At 43.6% G+C, this 17588-nt stretch overlaps 1 long non-coding RNA gene across 3 annotated transcripts; it reads left to right on the top strand.

The window, feature by feature from the left end:
• The first annotated feature begins 917 nt into the window (after window positions 1-917).
• On the top strand, window positions 918-10584 carry LOC135406568 (uncharacterized). Of its 3 annotated transcripts, XR_010426370.1 has the most exons (6): window positions 918-1032; window positions 1336-1358; window positions 4294-4426; window positions 5540-5588; window positions 6296-6429; window positions 10364-10584. It is a non-coding gene; the product is annotated as an uncharacterized LOC135406568 (long non-coding RNA). The 3 variants fall into 3 exon arrangements; XR_010426357.1 differs by lacking the exon at window positions 1336-1358 and having other exon boundaries at window positions 943-1032; XR_010426390.1 differs by lacking the exons at window positions 1336-1358; window positions 5540-5588 and having other exon boundaries at window positions 943-1032.
• The last annotated feature ends 7004 nt before the right edge of the window (window positions 10585-17588 follow it).

Consider the following 17588-nt stretch of genomic DNA (forward strand, 5'->3'; position numbering starts at 1 on the left):
TCAGCTCCAGTCAAATCCTAAAGGATGGAATATTAAATTCCTGAGTTTCAGATGCACTTATTAGTGGGACTGATGAGTTTGCAAAGCTTTGTGAAAAAGGTGGATGTGATGCTGTTTCACTGGATTAAGAGAGAGGATTGTAATGAGAGCAAAGTTCTTACACAAGCTGGGAGCTTGTTTGGAATGTCACAAACTCTCACTCGGGAAAGATGGATTCCACACGAAATCCATGAAGGAAAAGCAAGGACTGTCAGAGCTAAGAAGAGATTCTTTAAATAGAAAAGACTAGAAGAGCTTGGCTTGAGCTGGAAGCTGAGTAGGAGTTGTGCCTGGTCTCCAGACTCTGCCTCTAGACAGGCAGAAGGAAGGAGGAACAATTATTTTAGCTGCAGGATAAAGCTGGCACAGGGATAAAGAGCTAAAAACTCATCTCAGATGAATGTTGGCTGGAAAGGCAAAACATTTCTAAGCATCAAAGCCAAAGGAGGGTTTGGAACAGCCTCTCAAAACAGCCAGCAGGGTTGGGGTGGGGTGAGATCCATGTTGGGGCAGGACTATGAAGGAGCCACAGAGTTGAAGGTGCAGAAGGCTCTGTCTGGTGATTCATCAGTCTGAGAAAACACCTTGGCAACTAAAGCTGAAAGAGGAGACCTTTAGGTTAGATATTAGGAAGAAATTCTTCCCCATGAGGGTGGCGAGGCCCTGGCACAGGTTGCCCAGAGAAGCTGTGGCTGCCCCATCCCTGGAAGTGTCCAAGGCCAGGTTGGACGGGGCTTGGAGCAACCTGGGCTAGTGGGAGGTGTCCCTGCCCATGGCAGAGGGTTGGAACTAAGTGATCTTTAAGATTCCTTCCAACCCAAACCATTCTGTAATTCCACAATTCTATGACTCAATGGGTTTATGTTTCTATGGTTCTATGATTCTATGACACTTGCTCTGTCCTTCTCACACTCACACCTCCCATCCTGCCCCGTGTACTTCCACCAGATCTACACAACTGGAATATCAGATATTAGGAAAAAATTCTTCCCTGTGAGTGTGATGGGGCCCTGGCACAGGTTGCCCAGAGAAGCTGTGGCTGCCTCATCCTTGGAAGTGTTCCAGGCCAGGTTGGACATGGCTTGGAGCAACCTGGGCTGGTGGAAGGTGTCCCTGCCCATGGCAGGGGGTTAGAACTGCAGGATCTTGAAGGTGCCTTTCAATCCAAACCATTCTATGATCTAAGTCAAATCACTCTCCAAATGCACTGGATGAATACTCAAGGATTTGGGAATTCTCTCTTGTATCATTCCTGGTTTCTGGTCTTGTTCCACAATGACATGAATCCTTCCCCAGAGCTGTCTCCATTTCAGTTCTAGGTGGGTACCTGGGTCAAGAATTTCCTTTGCAAAATGTCCTGGAGATGTAATAGTAGAGATTATTTGAAATATATAAACATTCACTGAAAGACTGATTAAACATTGGAACAGGCTGTCCAGGGAAGGGGTGGAATCCCCACTCTTGGAATTGTTCAAAAAACAAGTAGATGTGGCACTTGGGGACATGGTTTAGTGGGAATGGTGATATTGGGTGGAAGGTTGGATTTGATGATCTTGGAGGTGTTTTCCAACCTTGATGATTGTATGATTTGAAGGCCACAATTTCCCCATTCACAACTTTAATAGGTTTACAGAAAATAAATATTGCACCGGTGTTTTCACCATATTTTATTAGGATTTTATAATATTGCTTTTTAAAATTAGAATCTAAATTCAGTTTATAATTTTTAAGGATGCTCTTAGCTATGACAGCAATAAAACCCTCTTATTTGTGGAAGGTCTGGGTAAACATTTCTGGGGTGCTCTGAAACACAGAGGGTTTGTGTCTTCGGGGAGCATCCAAAGAAGTCTCAGCCCAACCTCTAAATGAACCAGAAAACTTCAACAACTCCTGCAAAACCAAACAGTTTTAAAGTTCCTCCAAGGAAGACAAGAGTAAAAGTGACTCTCATTTAAGAGGACTCATCTGCATGTTAGAGGACATTCCAAGAATCCAGCCTGGGGAGGGTGGAGATGGCGGTAAATTGGCTTTTCCATCACGGTGGTTCCAGGAGGACAAGAAGTCTTTTGCAATCGTTGAATCGTAGAATGATTTGGATTGGAAGGAATCTTAAAGATCATCCAGCCCCACTCTCTGTCATAGGGAGGGACATCTTCCACTAACCAGGGTTTAAATGTCATTGGAAGACTGTAACATGAATTAGAGAGGGCTTCATAGAGTCATTGAATCATGGAATCGTGGAATGGTTTGGGTTGGAAGGAACCTTCAGGATCATCCAGTTCCAACCCCCTGCCATGGGCAGGGACACCTTCCACTAGCCCAGGTTGCTCCAAGCCCCATCCAACCTGGTCTTGGACACTTCCAGGATGGAGCAGCCAGAGCTTCTCTGGGCAACCTGTGCCAGGGCCTCCCCACCCTCCCAGGGAAGAATTCCTTCCCAATATCCCATCTATCCCTATTCTCTGGCAGTGGGAAGCCATTCCTTGTGTCCTGTCACATCCTGTCCATCTCTTGTCCCAGGTCCCTCTCCAGCTCTCTGGGAGCATTTTTAGGCACTGGAAGGGTCTCAAAGGCCTCCTTGAAGCCTTCTCTTCTCCAAGCTGAACACCCCCAGCTCTCCCAGCCTGGTTCCATGGGATCAGTTGGTTAAGATGATGCAAAAGCTGAAAAAGTAAAATCTGGATGATCCAAAGACCAGGTGGGAGGAGCAAGAGTCACTCCCTGTGGGGAAAAACCCGAGTGATTTGGTTGTCATTTTTTTTCTGGGCAGCAATTACGTTCATCCCTTGTGTTCAAAAACGTGTTTGTGGGGAGAAGAACATTTCCATTGCTGTATCTATTTGTTGCTTTCTGAGGGGGAAAAAAAAGTTATGGATAGAGGTTTTCGTAGCCCAAAGCTTTGCTTTCATCATCTTGAAGCAGGGGAGGGAGAAAGGCAGAGATGTTTGGCCTGTTTTCCTTTTTAGGTAGGGTGTGTATTGGGGGGGTGGATGAACAACTCTTGGAGTATGGGATAAAATATCCACCATGATGAGGCCTTTCTTTTCCAAACACTGCAGGAAGTTGTGGGATATTCCCTGTTTGTAAACAAGAAATAACAAGTAGATAAAACTCCCTAGAAAACATCTTTTCCATGGCACTGACTAAGAGGGATCTTCCCTCAGCTATGATTCCAAGGAAACCTGTGACTGCTGGAAGAAATAATGATTTTACAGGGATGAAAAATGTCTTTTTTCCTCAAAGTTGTATCTGTGAGAACTCTTCAAGGTTTAATTAAAACCCAGAAAGTCTGAGGACTGGATTAAAAATATTTTGGAAAAAGAGAATTTTCAAGTTTTAAAGGTGAGAAGTTTTTATTTTTTTAGCAACTCTATCCAAAAAGCTACTTTATTCTTTTAGCATCTGAAGGCATTCTGGGTGAAAAATGTGAGGAGTTATAGAAGGAAGGTTTTTTGATGGAAAACTAGAAATCCTCTGTAAAGGATTGTGTTCACAGAATCACAGAATATGCCAGGGTGTAAGGAACCGAATAAAATTAATTCAGCTTTTCTCTCTCATATTTTTCTTTTAATTCTGAATCCTTTTGATATGGAGAAACCTCCAGAAGTATAAACTGGATTTGCATATTCTTTCTTCTGTTTATTTGCAGAAATGAAATCTGGGGGACAAGCATTAAAAGTGACAAATTAGTAAAGAAAACAACCCAATGTTCTTTCCACTCTCTATAAATAAATCCCGGGGATATGGAAAGGAAATCTGTGAAATCATTCACTGTAAATATAAGTTCAGGGCAGTGAACAGAAAGGAAAATTTGGACATAATCCAGCATATGCCTATTGACAGGTCTCCATGGGAAGATCTCCGTGTTAAGCAGAACCAGCTTTGACGGGAATTCACCATAAATGACACCCCAACATATGTTAAAATATAAATTAATGCAGCAGAAATAGAGACAGAAGATCACTGTGACACCAGATTTTCCCAAATCCTCTTCTCTTCACTGATTAATATGTTAGTTATGGAGTGAGAACACAACAGCTGTGAATAATGTTTCTATAACGTGCCAAATCATGACCTGCCCCATCCCTGCAAGTGTTCAAAGCCAGGTTGGACAGGGTTTGGAGCAACCTGGTCTAGTGGGAGGTGTCCCTGCCCACAGAAAAGGGTTGGAACAACATGATCCTTAAGGTCCCTTCCAACAGAAACCATTCTATGATTTTCCAGTGTACTGATTGCTAATTCCACCACATTTAGGGAAGACAGTTGGACTCAGAGGTCAGTGCCACTCCAGGACCAGCAGGATGCACAAAACCCGAGGGCTGGATTTTTGAGGAGCAACATTGGAACAACTGATGGTGCTGCCCAGGGAACTGCTCAGCAAACTGGGGTGGGGAATTCAGGAAAAAACTCTTATTGGAAAGGGTTGTTAAGTAATGGGATAGACTTCCCAGGGAGGTGGTGGAGTCCCCATCCCTGGAGGTGTCCAAGGAAGGCCAGGACGTGGCACTCAGTGCTCTGGGCTGGGGCACAAGGTGGGGATGGGGCACAGGTTGGACTCGATGACTTGGAGGTCTTTTCCCACCTCAATCATTCTGGGGTTCTGTGAGTTGGGTTCCTGATGGCCACATTAAAATTCTCCAGAGCCAACACCAAGAAAAACTCATGGATTTTATTGTGACAGAGCTACAGGAAAAGCAAGACCATGGGGAAAATGGCCACAGTGTTTATTTTTCTCATAAAACATTTCAGTACCAACGTCTATTTCAGATGAGACATAAAATTTTGAGGGCTTTGGTAGAAGACTGAAAAATGTCAAGTGATAGTTTGGGATTGGAGTGAAGGGGAAGGAGGGGCTGTTTGCTTTGTTCTTAAAAAAAAAAAAGGCAAATCCCCTGAAAGGAGACATTTCTCATAGAAATATCACCGCTTTGAAACCAGTCAAAGGAGCTGGTTTTTATGAGATAAATATTGAGATCAGCCTGAAACTGAGTTTGAACAGAGAGTGTCTGAGACCTGCCTGAGCCACTGGAGGTTCAGTGACTCATGTGTCATCCAGGAGAAACCCCACAGTGAGCTGGGAGCAATCTGGCATAGTGGAAGGTGTCCCTGCCCATGGCAGAGGGCTTGGAATGAAATAAGTTTTAAGGTCCTTTTCAACCCAAACCAGCCTGTGATTGTAAAAAACAACCCACTGGAGGACAGATGTTCAGCCTTTGCTCTCCAGGGCTGCAGCACAGTCTGCTCTTAGAGTTTTAAAAATATGTATTATGGTTTCATACCTGAAGCTTCCCCCAGCTCCTGGAAATTGGGAAAGGATTTCTCCTTCCCAATGATTGCTCCCATGTCTTTATCTCCTGTATCTCCAAACCTCCTTACAGAGGAGGGACGGAAAAAGTATGGCCTTAACCTTGACCCCATAATGTCTGGCTGCCCCCTCCAGTTAGTGGTTAATGCAGAACCTTTGTTGTAAGAGAGTTTTAATTAACTTATTTAAACCCAGATATTTAAAGCCAGCTGTCTGGAGACCCTGCTCTGCTTGCATTGACCAGGTCAGTTCTCAGCCTCCTCCTCAGAGCAGAAAACAGCCTGAACTGCCTCAAATCCTGGGATCAGTTTTGGGCCCCTCAGGACAAGAAAGACATTGAGGGGCTGGAGGGTGTCCAGGGAAGGGAATGGAGCTGGGAAGGGTCTAGAGCACAAGGAGCAGCTGAGGGAGCTGGGGGGGCTCAGCCTGGAGAAAAGGAGGCTCAAGGGGGACCTTCTTGCTCTCTACAACTCCCTGGTGGGAAGTTGGAGCCGGGGGGGGGTCGGGCTCTGCTCCCAGGGAGCAAGGGACAGGATGAGAGGAAACATCCTCAAGTTGCACCGGGGGAAGGTTGATACTGGAAATTAAGAACAATTTCTTCACTGAAAGGGTTTTCCAACCCTGGCACAGCTGCCCAGGGCAGTGGTGGAGTCCCCATCCCTGGAGGGATTTAAAAGCCGTGTGGATGTGGCACTTGGGGACATCGGTTAGTGGTGGCCTTGTCAGTCCTGAGTTAATTGTTGGACTCGATGATCTTGGAGGTCTTTTCTGACCTTAATGATTCTATAATTCCATATTTCCATGTGATGTTTATCTGTAGCACATGAGCCTGTGGTTAAGAGTAGCTGCAGTTCACATGTTTCCCATGTGACCAGCATGGAGTTTCCCCAGTTTTGCTGACCTAGAACACACGAAAAATAGACATTACCTTCTTTTCTCTTTTCATCACAGAAAAGATCCCTTTTCCAGACGCTTGCAATATCATCCCTGATTTTTTTCCATGCCCTGTAAGCTCTGAAAATGCAAAGGATACCCAGGAAAGCTGCCATGGTTCACTTGTGTGGGATGAAATGGCAGAGAAAAAGGTATTTAAAAAACGAGAGCAGAAGTTGTGGGGGATGGGAGGTCTTGAAAGGACTGGAGCTGATTCCTCTCCTGGCTCTTAGTTGGGATCTGAAAAATCTCTGTGGGTTAATGAGGAGCAGTCACGTTGAAATGTCCTTTTCAGATCCCAACTAAGAGCCAGGAGAGGACATCAGCTCCAGTCCTTTCAAGACTCCATCCCCCACAACTTCTGCTCTCGTTATTAAATACCCTTTTTCTCATGCCATTTCATCCCACACAAGTGAACATGGCAGCTTTCTGGGATATCTTATGCATTTTCAGAGCTTACAGGGCATGGAAACAGAAAATCAGGGATGATATTGCAAGAGTCGTAAAAGAGAGAAAATTTAGGAAGAAAAGAGAAAAATTAAGGAAGAGAAAAATTAAGAAACAATTGGAAGAGAGTGTTTAATTCCCAGCTACTTCAAATCATCATCCCAGGAACTATCAGAGCACTTGGTTGACCAGCAACAGCATCCTTTTCTCTAATTAATTTACTTTCAAAGATCAATTAATTGATGTTAGATCCTGGTTTGGTTGGCTTTGATCCTTTAATTGCCTCTCTTCATGTCCCAAAAGTGTAGCTTTGCTTTCTTCAGGAATCTCCCTTCAAGAGTTGCTTTTAGTACAGGATGTTTATATTATATATATGTTTTATTTATATTTAGCACAGACTTAGTGGGATTGCAACAGGGAGGTGTCACTTAAAATGCTCTGGGCTAATCAGAATCAATGTTTTGGACCATGTCTTTAGTTTTTTGGGGGTTATTTTATCTGTTCCTTACATAAGAAAAGTCTAAAGACATAGATCTTGGGATGGATGGCCCAGACTTTTCATTTTATGTCACCAAAGTCCACCAAAAATCCATATTCCTCCGAATGACCAACTCACACTGTCAAAAAATCATCTGGAATTGAGACAAAAAGGCAAATTTCCAAGCCTGTAACAAGTGTTATGTGTCTTAACTTCTCCTGCACCACTATTCAAATCCTCACAAAAATCCTAAAAATAAACGTAGAGAACTCAGATGTGTCACAGGAGGAGTTGATAAAACAGGTATGTAAAAGCCTTTTTTGGAACAAAGGGAACAATCCAGAGGGCAGATCCATGGAGAATGGCCCAGGAAATGAGATAAGCTTGGAAGTTCCCAAAATCTTTTCCTCAGGAAGGCTCGGGAATTGATTGTTGTGGGAAGTGCTAAGTGTGGGAAGAACAACAACATTCCTACATAAGTGGATCAGGGTGGACCCAGGTGGAACTGCCCATTTCTTATGGCAAAACCTGGGATAACTGACCTCATGAGGTCATGGAGTCAGGGAATATCCTGAGTTGGAAGGGCCGACAAGGATCATCGAGTCCAACTCCTGGCCCTGCACAGACACCCCAACAACCCCACCCTGTCCCTGAGAGCGTTGTCCAAATTCTCCTGGAGCTCTGTCAGGTTTGGGGCTGTGCCCATTCCCTGAAGAGCCTGTTCACTGCCCAGCCACCCTCTGGAGGAAGAACCTTTTCCTTTCCATCTCTGTGAATTGTATTATCAAAGTCCAGCTTTGATTTCCCTGCTGCTTTGATCACTCTCAGCCTTCCATGCTGTGTCCCTGTGAAAGCTGAGAGATCTCATTCCCTCCTTCTCAGTGAAGAGCTGATGGAGGCAGAAGGTCCTACAGACACACTGATTTTCCTCACCAAAACTAGTGAATTTGCCTAATTTTTTTTAACCTGTGGCTCATGGAATTGTCACCTCAGGCTTTTGTGTTTGTTCAAGGAGAGGAATCCAGCCCAAAGTCACCGTAAGAATTCACGGAGCATGTGAAACCAGACCAATCACAGGGGTAGAACTGAGCCTAAATGCTGCATATTTTTTGTTCTCCCAGCCTAAAAAATCAATAATCCGTATCTGGAAAATATTAGGAGGGCTTTCTTTCATCAACAAATGGTGGGTCCTTTTTGCAGATGCAATATTTTAGGTTAATTCATCCACCATCAGTAGGATTTCTACTCCCTGCTCTATCTCACTCTCAAGAATTTTAACACTTCCTAGTGTCTGTATTTGTAATTTTTATTTATTGGAGTTGAATACCTTCAAATTTCCCCAAAATTCTCTTGGGTAACTAGAAAAATGGTGAAGTTTTCAAACAACAATCATTTTGCATTTCTCATTTTCTTAATATCTGGCAGTTGGGGAAGCAACAATCCCTCCATATCTCCCTCAAAGGTGTGAAGAATAATCTTTTTTATATTTTGGGGTTCTTTTTTTTTCTACTAATAGTGACAAATAATAGTTCAGTAACCATAATTTCTTGCCTGGTTTATTCCAAGGACCAATTTAACCTGAGTGTCTCAGTTTGTGTTCTCATCTATTCATATCCTTGTGTTCCACTTTGAACTCTGCTGGGAGAGATCTGTGGCAACATCCATTACATCCTGGCAATTTCCTGCTCTGGGAATTCCTTGGAATGGCTCAGAATGGTGTAATATTCCTGAGCACGTTGTTCTGATCCCATAAAACCAGAGAGAGGCACCTGCCAGCAGGTGGGATTCCCTGTTTGCTGGGGTGTTTATTAGCTGTCACCTTTCCTAGACTTGTCTATATTTAATTCAGGATGTTCTCCTTCTATTCACCAGCGTGAAATAAAGTCCACAAAGCATCAAGACACAAAGAGAAATGTAGAACTTCGTTTTCTGCAAATAATCACCCTCATTTGCGTATTTTGGGGAGCACTGGGTGCTCTGAAAGCAACAAAACCCAGGAAGACTGGGTAAACCAAGGTATCTTGGGGTGCAACAATTGTGGATTTGCTGCTGTGGAGCCAAAATTGTCACTCAGTGGTAACACCCAGCAGTGCCAATGACACACAAAGAAGAGGATACACAATGGGGATAACTAAAAATAACACTCTCCTGTAAATGCCAGACTTATTGCCTTTGCAGGAAGGACAAAACGAGCCTCTGAAGGCACCATCCTTCTCAGGCGTCGGGGCAAAGCAACCAGTGGGATATTTTTGTTTGTTTGTTTGGAGTAAAACCAAACTGGAATAGGAAAACTGCTGCTTGTTTGGACAGTGGCTTGGTTAGAGAGAGGCACAAGGAATAGATCCTTCTTTGGGCAGGTTAAATCCCATTACTTGTGGGAAGTTGTCAGAATAAAATAGTTTGGTTTCAAAGAGAAGCCTTCATGAAGGTCAGGTCCCACAGAATGTTTTGGAGGAGGCACTGGAACAGGTTTCCCAGAGGAGCTGTGGCTGCCCCATCCCTGGAAGTGTCCAAGGCCAGGTTGGATGGAGCTCTGAGCAACCTGAAAGGTTGTGAAGGGAAGTGGAAGATGTCCCTACCCAGGGCAGGGGTTTGGAACTGGATGATCTTGAAGTCCCCTCCAACTTAAACCCTTCTATGATTTCATGATCTTACTTTAGGGAAGGGCACATAACAGCAAATCCTGGCTGTGATGGTCCATCCTGTTCCATTCTGGGATGCTTGACCTGTGCCAACGGGAATTCAGCCAGGACAAAACCAGTGTGTGGTTTGGAGAACAGCACAGGCCAAGGACTATGTCCAGTAGATATTTTGGATACAGTCACTTTCTTTTGGGAGAAACTGGGAATGCAGACATGAGCTGAGCTGAGCAGTGTCCTGAGGGACTGGAAAGAATCCTGGGAGATGCAACCTTGTGTTCAGAGATACAGTTGTCTCCCCCTTTCCATGTGTTTGCCCTCACAATACACCAGTTTACAGGGAGAAGTCGCCTTTTCAGGAATGCAGGTGGTGGTTTATCTGATTTTTATGGGTTTTTCATATCATTATAGCTCATTTCAATGGATTCTCAAATAAATCCTCTGGTTTTAGCACTCCCCAAGGCTGTGGAGTGTTTTTCAGTTCCCATAACCCCGACACAAGCTCTGACTCTTTGTTTCCAGGGTTTTCTGAGGAGGGGACACCAAAGATTCAGGGAAGGCTTCTCCAAGCCAGCAGCCAAGAGGCAGATTCCAAAACTGAGGAATTGCATCTCCTTGACCCCCAGGTTGTTCTGCTCCATTGATCTGGGATGCTTTGGTCTTGAAGTTCCCTCCTCAGCCAGATGCTGCTTTTTAAAGATTTCCATTTGCAGCTTAAAAATATAGGAATATTGAAGTGAGGGCTGGGAAGCAAAATCAGTTCCCAAAAGTCAGCAAAACTGTCAGAGAGGGGAAGGAAAGGGAAAGAGAGGAAGGGAGGAGGGAAGAGACGAAGGAGGGAAGGAATGAAGGAAGAGAGGAAGGAGGGAAGGAAGGAGGAAAGGAGGGAAGGAGGGAAGGAAGGGAGAAAGGAAGGAAGGAAAGAAAGGAAGAAAGAGAAAGAAAGAAAGAGAGAAATAGAGAAAGAAAGAGAGAAGAATGAAGAAAGAAAGAAAGAAAGAAAGAAAGAAAGAAAGAAAGAAAGAAAGAAAGAAAAAGAAAGAAAGAGAGAAAGAAAGAAAGAAAGAAAGAAAGAAAGAAAGAAAGAAAGAAAGAAAGAAAGAAAGAAAAAGAAAGAAAGAAAGAAAGAAAGAAAGAGCGAAAGAGCGAAAGAGCGAGCGAAAGAGCGAAAGAAAGAACGAAAGAAAGAGCGAAAGAAAGAAAGAGCGAAAGAAAGAAAGAGCGAAAGAAAGAGCGAAAGAAAGAGCGAAAGAAAGAAAGAGCGAAAGAAAGAAAGAGCGAAAGAAAGAGCGAAAGAAAGAGCGAAAGAAAGAAAGAGCAAAAGAAAGAAAGAGCGAAAGAAAGAGCGAAAGAAAGAGCGAAAGAGCGAAAGAGCGAAAGAGCAAAAGAAAGAAAGAAAGAAAGAAAGAAAGAAAGAAAGAAAGAAAGGAAGGAAGGAAGGAAGGAAGGAAGGAAGGAAGGAAGGAAGAAAGAAAGAAAGGAAGGAAGGAAGAAAGGAAGAAAGAAAGGCAGGCTGCCTCCATAATCCTGCAGGAACCAAAACAATTACTCCAGGGAATCATTATTTTTCCATTAGACCAAAGGGCAAGTTTCACCTGCTGGTGTCTCCCAGGGGCTGGGGCATGAAAGAAGCGAAATTAAATAAAGAAAAAGCAAAGCTCACAAAATCTACCAATTAAGAGCCAACACAAATGTACTGAGCAATTCAAATGGAGATATTTATATAAATAAACTCACAAACACGTAATTTTTTCTTTAAGCAAACAGGTCTAGTGGAAGGTGTCCCTGGGGTTGGAACTGGATGATTTTTAAGGTCCCTTCCTACCTAAACCATTCTGTGATTCTACAAACTGTTAGGCGCAGTCCAGTTTGGAGAGGCCCTTCAGTGCCAATGTGATGGGGCCTGGGTCAGAGAGAGCTTTGAAGTGGATTTTACCCAAAATTTGAATTAAAGTGAGCACAAAAAACCCACAGATCTGTCTTTGAATCTATAAATATTTTCTTTTTGGAACTCCAGCTACATAAATGCATTGTTTCAAGAAAGGTCTTTGGGTGTGCTGGGAAAAGGAGAAAAAAATTGTTTAAAGCAAAGTTATTTTATTCTTTGATTACTGTCTTAGAAAAGAGATCCATTTCTCCCATCATTAGTCCAGCACTTTCCAGGGTTTTCTGCATTGCAACAAAAGTGTATTTTGGGGTCCCTGAGGAAAAGCTTCTTCTCTTCTATATCTCATGAGGTTTGGTCACACATTTCCGTGAGTTCCCCTGTTTTCTGACTTTCCCACCTGACCAAATGTCCCCGATTTTATCTCTGTTTTCAATGTGTAGCTGGAAGTGGAAGATTCCCTTGTCAAAGAGCTAAGCACAAAGTCAATCAAACAAACTGCTTTTCTTCCAACTTCTCTGCCCAAAACTTCCTAAGAACCATAAGCACAAGGAAGAAAAAAAAGGAAGACAGGAATTGCTTTTTCACAACAGGGACTCATAACCTTCTTTAACATAACAACCAGCAATTTTTTCAGAACCATTTTTGCAGTTGTTTTTTTATAGTGTTGTTGCAGTGGTTTTGGGTTTTTAGACACTTAAAAATAAGTATCAGTTTTAACTATTTATGTTCTGGTTGATATCACACAGTTTTGGCTTATTCACTGTCAGGCAGGATGTGGTGTTGTCTCTTTTCCCAATTGATGGGTTTTCTGGTAATTATTTCTCAAGTAAAATTTCATGGTTTTGCAGAAGAAAAGATTGTGGTTGACAACTTGGGGTTAAGAATTGGCTGATGGCTGGGACCAGAGAGTGGTGGGGAATGGAGCTGCATCCAGTTGGGATCCAGTCATCAGTGGTGTCCCCAGGGATCAGTGCTGGGCCCAGTGCTGTTTAATGTCTCTATTGATGATCTGGATGAGGGGACTGAGTCTACCATCAGCAAATTATTTTTAATGAAATTCCTGGAATTGCATTTATCTGGGATGCAGTTGCCCAAAATGGATTGAATTAGGGCAAGTTGAAGGAAAAGCCCACTGAAAATGGGCTGGGGTTAAGCTGCACTGAATTTTGGTGAATTGAATGGGACAGGGAGCTGCATTTCCACTGAAGCAAGGACAGGGAGGCAAGGAGAGCAAAATGAGGGCTGAAGGGAAGGCATCAGGGAAAGTAGGAAGCTGGAAGCAACTGGACAACAGGCATCAGTCCCACCTGGTGGATGAGGAGAAGGCTGTGGGTGTGTCTACCTGGACTTCACCAAAGCCTTTGGCATCATCTCCCATGGGATACTCCTGGAAAAGCTGCAGCCCACGGCTTGGACAGGGGCACTCTGTGCTGGGTTAGGAACTGGCTGATGGCCAGACCCAGAGAGTGGCGGGGAACTGTATCCAGTTGGGATCCGGTCACCAGTGATGTCCCCAGGGATCAGTGCTGGGCCCAGTCCTGTTTAATGTCTTAATTGATGATCTGGATGAGGGGATTGAGTGAACCATCAGCAAATTTGCAGATGACACCAAGCTGGGGGGAAGTGTTGATCTGCTGGAAGGCAGGAGGGCTCTGCAGAGGGACCTGGACAGACTGGATCCATGGGCTGATTCCAACGGGATGAGGTTCAACAAGGCCAAGGGCCGGGTCCTGCACTTTGGCCACAACAACCCCCAGCAGCTCCACGGGCTGGGAAAAAGTGGCTGGAGAGCAGCCAGGCAGGAAGGGACCTGGGAGTTTGGATGGACAGGAAGCTGAACAGGAGTCAGAGTGTGCCCAGGTGGGCAATAAAGCCAATGGATCCTGGCCTGGATCAGGAACAGTGTGGCAGCAGGAGCAGGGAAGTGATTCTCCCCTGGACTCAGCACCTGTGAGGCCTCACCTGGAGTGCTGTGTCCAGTTCTGGGCCCTCAGTTCAGGAAGGCCATGGAGGGGCTGGAGCAGGTGCAGAGAAGAGCAACGAGGCTGGGGAAGGGTCTGGAGCACAATTCCCATGAGGAGAGGCTGAAGGAGCTGGGGGGGCTCACCTTCCCAACACTGGCCTGAGATACCCTTCTTGTTCCTCTTGAAGACAGGGGGGACATTCGCCTCCCTCTGCTCCCAGGAACCTTCCCTGACCACCACAACCTTTCAAAGGTAAGTGAGGTGACCTTGCAATGACATCAGTACCCACAGATTCATCCTGTCATGGCCCATGAATTCTACATGTCTGGTTTGTCTTAGTGTTCCCTAACTTGATTCTCCTCCACTGAGTATAAATATTCCTTGCTCTGGTCCAGGAATTTCTGAAGGCTGATCTTAACAGTAAAGACTTAAGTGAAGAAGACCTTGAGTACCTGGGCCATTTCCATGCTCTTTGTCACCAGAATTCCTACCCTGTTGAGCAGCAAGCCTGCATTTTTTCCTACTCTTCCCATTAATATGCCTGTAGAAAATTGTCTTGTTGTCCCTCATCAGATTTAATTCCAGATGGGCTTTGATTCCCTGCTCCAGCCTCATCCATCAACTCTTTTTTATTAGTTTCTTCTACAGATGGAGACACATGAAAATCTCCAACACAGGGGAACATCACCCCAGTGCCAGAGCTCACATTTGTTGGCCCATCTCACCAGGCTTTTTGCAGCTCTGCCAGCTTCCACCACATGTGGAATCTTCTTCCATGGGAAAACATGGAATTGTTTTGTCCCAATAAAGGCAGGAATCCTCACTTCAGGGAATTTGGAGGCAGATGTGTTTTTGATGTATCCCACCAAGAGGGCACAGACTTCAAAAGAAAAGGAAAGACACGAGATAAGGTTTGGAATTGATGTTCCACCATGGGATGGAATCACAAGAGTGGTTTCTTCTGGATGAATGTTCATATAAAGATCTGCTGGGGTTTAAGACACATCAGATACAACAAGAAAGAAACCTCTGCCCCTCTAAATCCCAGAAATAGGGTTCTCAGTCAGGAGAAAGACTGGGAAGTCAAAGGGGCAGGATATTTCCCTTGGTTTTCTTTCTAAATGTCTTGTTAAAAAGAAGCTCTAATTCATATTTTTAGGGGGATAAAGATTCCTGTGTCAGGACTTCAAGGCTCAGTCAGAGCTTTGGGCTCTGAGGCTTCTCAGAGTCCATTTGATGGGTTGTCCCTGGAAATAACTTTCCCTTCACCAGTGATTTTACCTGCAGGCCCCTTTCCTATATAATAATCATAATTCCTGAATCCCTGACCTTTACTCTTTCCAAGATTCAATTCCCCAACTCCATGAGGAGCCAAAAGGGTCTTTCCTTTGCTTCTCCCAGGAATTCTTCTTTCCCAGGATATCATTTCCAAGTATACCTTCTGTGACTTCCATCAAGGACTATTAACACCTCTGGCTTGGAAAGTCACTGAATTTAAGATTGTTGAACACTGGTTATAAGTTCCTCTTATTTTTTTTTCCCGGTGTTTATATTTCTCCTGGATATCTGCAGTTGCTCATTGGATCCTGGAGACAGGATTCTGTTCCCAGATAACTATTATATTTTATAGTATCCAGATCTTAAATGACAGGCTGGAAAGACACGTTAAATATCATAACAACAGTGCTACAATGCATATATAATATTCACAGGCACACACAGAGGCACATTCAAGTTTAATTCAGAGAGATTTCCCGAAGGAAAAATCAGTTCCTTATACTCTGATTTATTCTGATGCCTTATTCCTTTCCATCTCCATTCATCAAGGCCTGAATGGGATACCAGCTTTAATAGCTGCTAATTAGCAATATAAACCATCCACCCTGCAAATCAACGGCAGAATAACACTGAAAAGGGAAAAAAACCCCAAACATGTCATAATAACAGTTGGGTCCAATGATTGAAAGGGGGGAAAATGCAGTTGGATTCTTAATGTTGAGAGCAATTAAGAAAGAAAGGAGAAATTACTGGGTTTCTCATGTGAATTTGAAGCAATTAAAAAGGGCACAAAATAAACCTCGGGCCTGGAATCCCTCTGACTTCCTCGTGTCAGCTCCTCGCTGTGTTTCAGGAGCAGAAGCAGAGCTGTGTGTGTGTTTATTGGCAGCTCCTGCTTGGTTTTGTGCTGGAATGGGAAAGCAAAGCTCCAACTTCCACGGATTTCCCACAAGGACAACTGGGAAGAGGAGCCACGTTCTGGATTCGGCTCCTGGCCTTCATTTCAGTGGGTGCAGCTGTTTTGCTTTTGCCTGGAGCGTTGGCATGTGCTAATTGGGCAAAGAACAGTAATTAGTCGGGGTGTGTGGGAGGTGATTTGTCTGGATCCCACCACGGAGCCTCCCAGAAGGCACGGGTGCTCCAAGGGATGATATAAACACCCTTTAATTGCCTGGACCACGGGTTCAAAGAGCAGTTCCTGCTCTAGAAACACCTCAAATTTGTGGCATTTTCCTCCCCCTCCCCAAATCCTTTCTGCTCTGAGTGGAAGTATTGACATCCATTTAAAAAATAGGAGATTTCCAGGGAGGGGGAAAAAAGGATAATTTCTGGACATATCATGAGATTACATGTCACAGAGTCACAAAATCACAGAATATGCTGAGTTGGAAGGAACCCCCAAGGATCATTGAGTCCAACTCCTATCCCTGCACCCATTCTCAAGAGTCACACCATGGGCCCGAGAGTAAATTCATTAGAGAAAAAAACGTTCTAAAACCAACCAACAAGGGAATTTTAAAAAGGTGCTGCTGAGATTAGCACAAAATTCCTCTGAATCCAAAAGTTAAAGCCAATCAGAAAAGGGACAACTGTTTATGTGAAGCATTTCAAGTTGGAGTCCATTTAGAAGGTGTTGGAACCAACAAAGTCCATGTGTCTGTCTGTCTGTGCAGCTCATTTCCCTCAAGAGCTTTGAAAATCCTCCTGGAACACCTTGCATCAGTTTGTGGGGAGAATATTCAACCTTATGGGATCATAAAAAAAAGACATCCCCATCAACCAGCTTCTGCAACCCAGATTTGGCAAATATTTTATAAATTCCCTATGAAATTCCTTGTGGAGAGAATCAGTTCCCTATATATGCGTGTATAAACATATTTCTGTGTAAATATAAATATGTATATGTGGATCTATGTGTGTATATACATACACACATACATATATATATGTATTTAAAGTTGGGAAGGCACTGAATAAATTTTTGGGGAGATAGTTTTCTCCTGCAGTGAATGTTTTTTCTTTCTTTCCCATCAACTCCCCAGCATTTCCCCTTCATGGTCCTGTTTCTCAGGTGTCTCTAAAGTGGACTCAGAGGAGCTCTTGGTGCCCTCCTGCCTTTCCAAGAACCCAGGAATGAGGGTGAGCTCCTGTAAAAAGCCTTTTCCTGTGTAATCCTGTTTATTAAAAATTAGTAATTAGTCTATGGATGGTGTTGCTTTCCAAGTCAGTCACTGCAAGTCAGAACTACTTTTTCTATTGTTTCTATTTAAAAACAAACACACATACAAAAAAAAAAAAAAAAAAAAAAAAAAAAAAAGATGATGAATCATCATCAGATATTCTGTAAAACCCCAGATATTTCTGGAAAAGGCCAGAGCCCTCCACAAAAAAAAAATAAAATAATTAAGTGTTTAAAGAAATGTTATATAATGTGAAGGTTTACAATGGAATACATTAAATTCTTAGGCAGTTCAGGCTATACTTTCCTTCACTTCCCACTGCTCCTAATAATACTCTTTGTTCCAATCTAAACCAATCTTTCTCCTTCTTTGTTGTTTGTTCCACTCTGCAAAGGCTTGTAGACAGTTCTGGTCCCCTTAGTCATAGATTAGACAAA

Source organism: Pseudopipra pipra, chromosome 1 (genome assembly GCF_036250125.1).
Source record: "Pseudopipra pipra isolate bDixPip1 chromosome 1, bDixPip1.hap1, whole genome shotgun sequence".
NCBI lineage: Eukaryota > Metazoa > Chordata > Aves > Passeriformes > Pipridae > Pseudopipra > Pseudopipra pipra.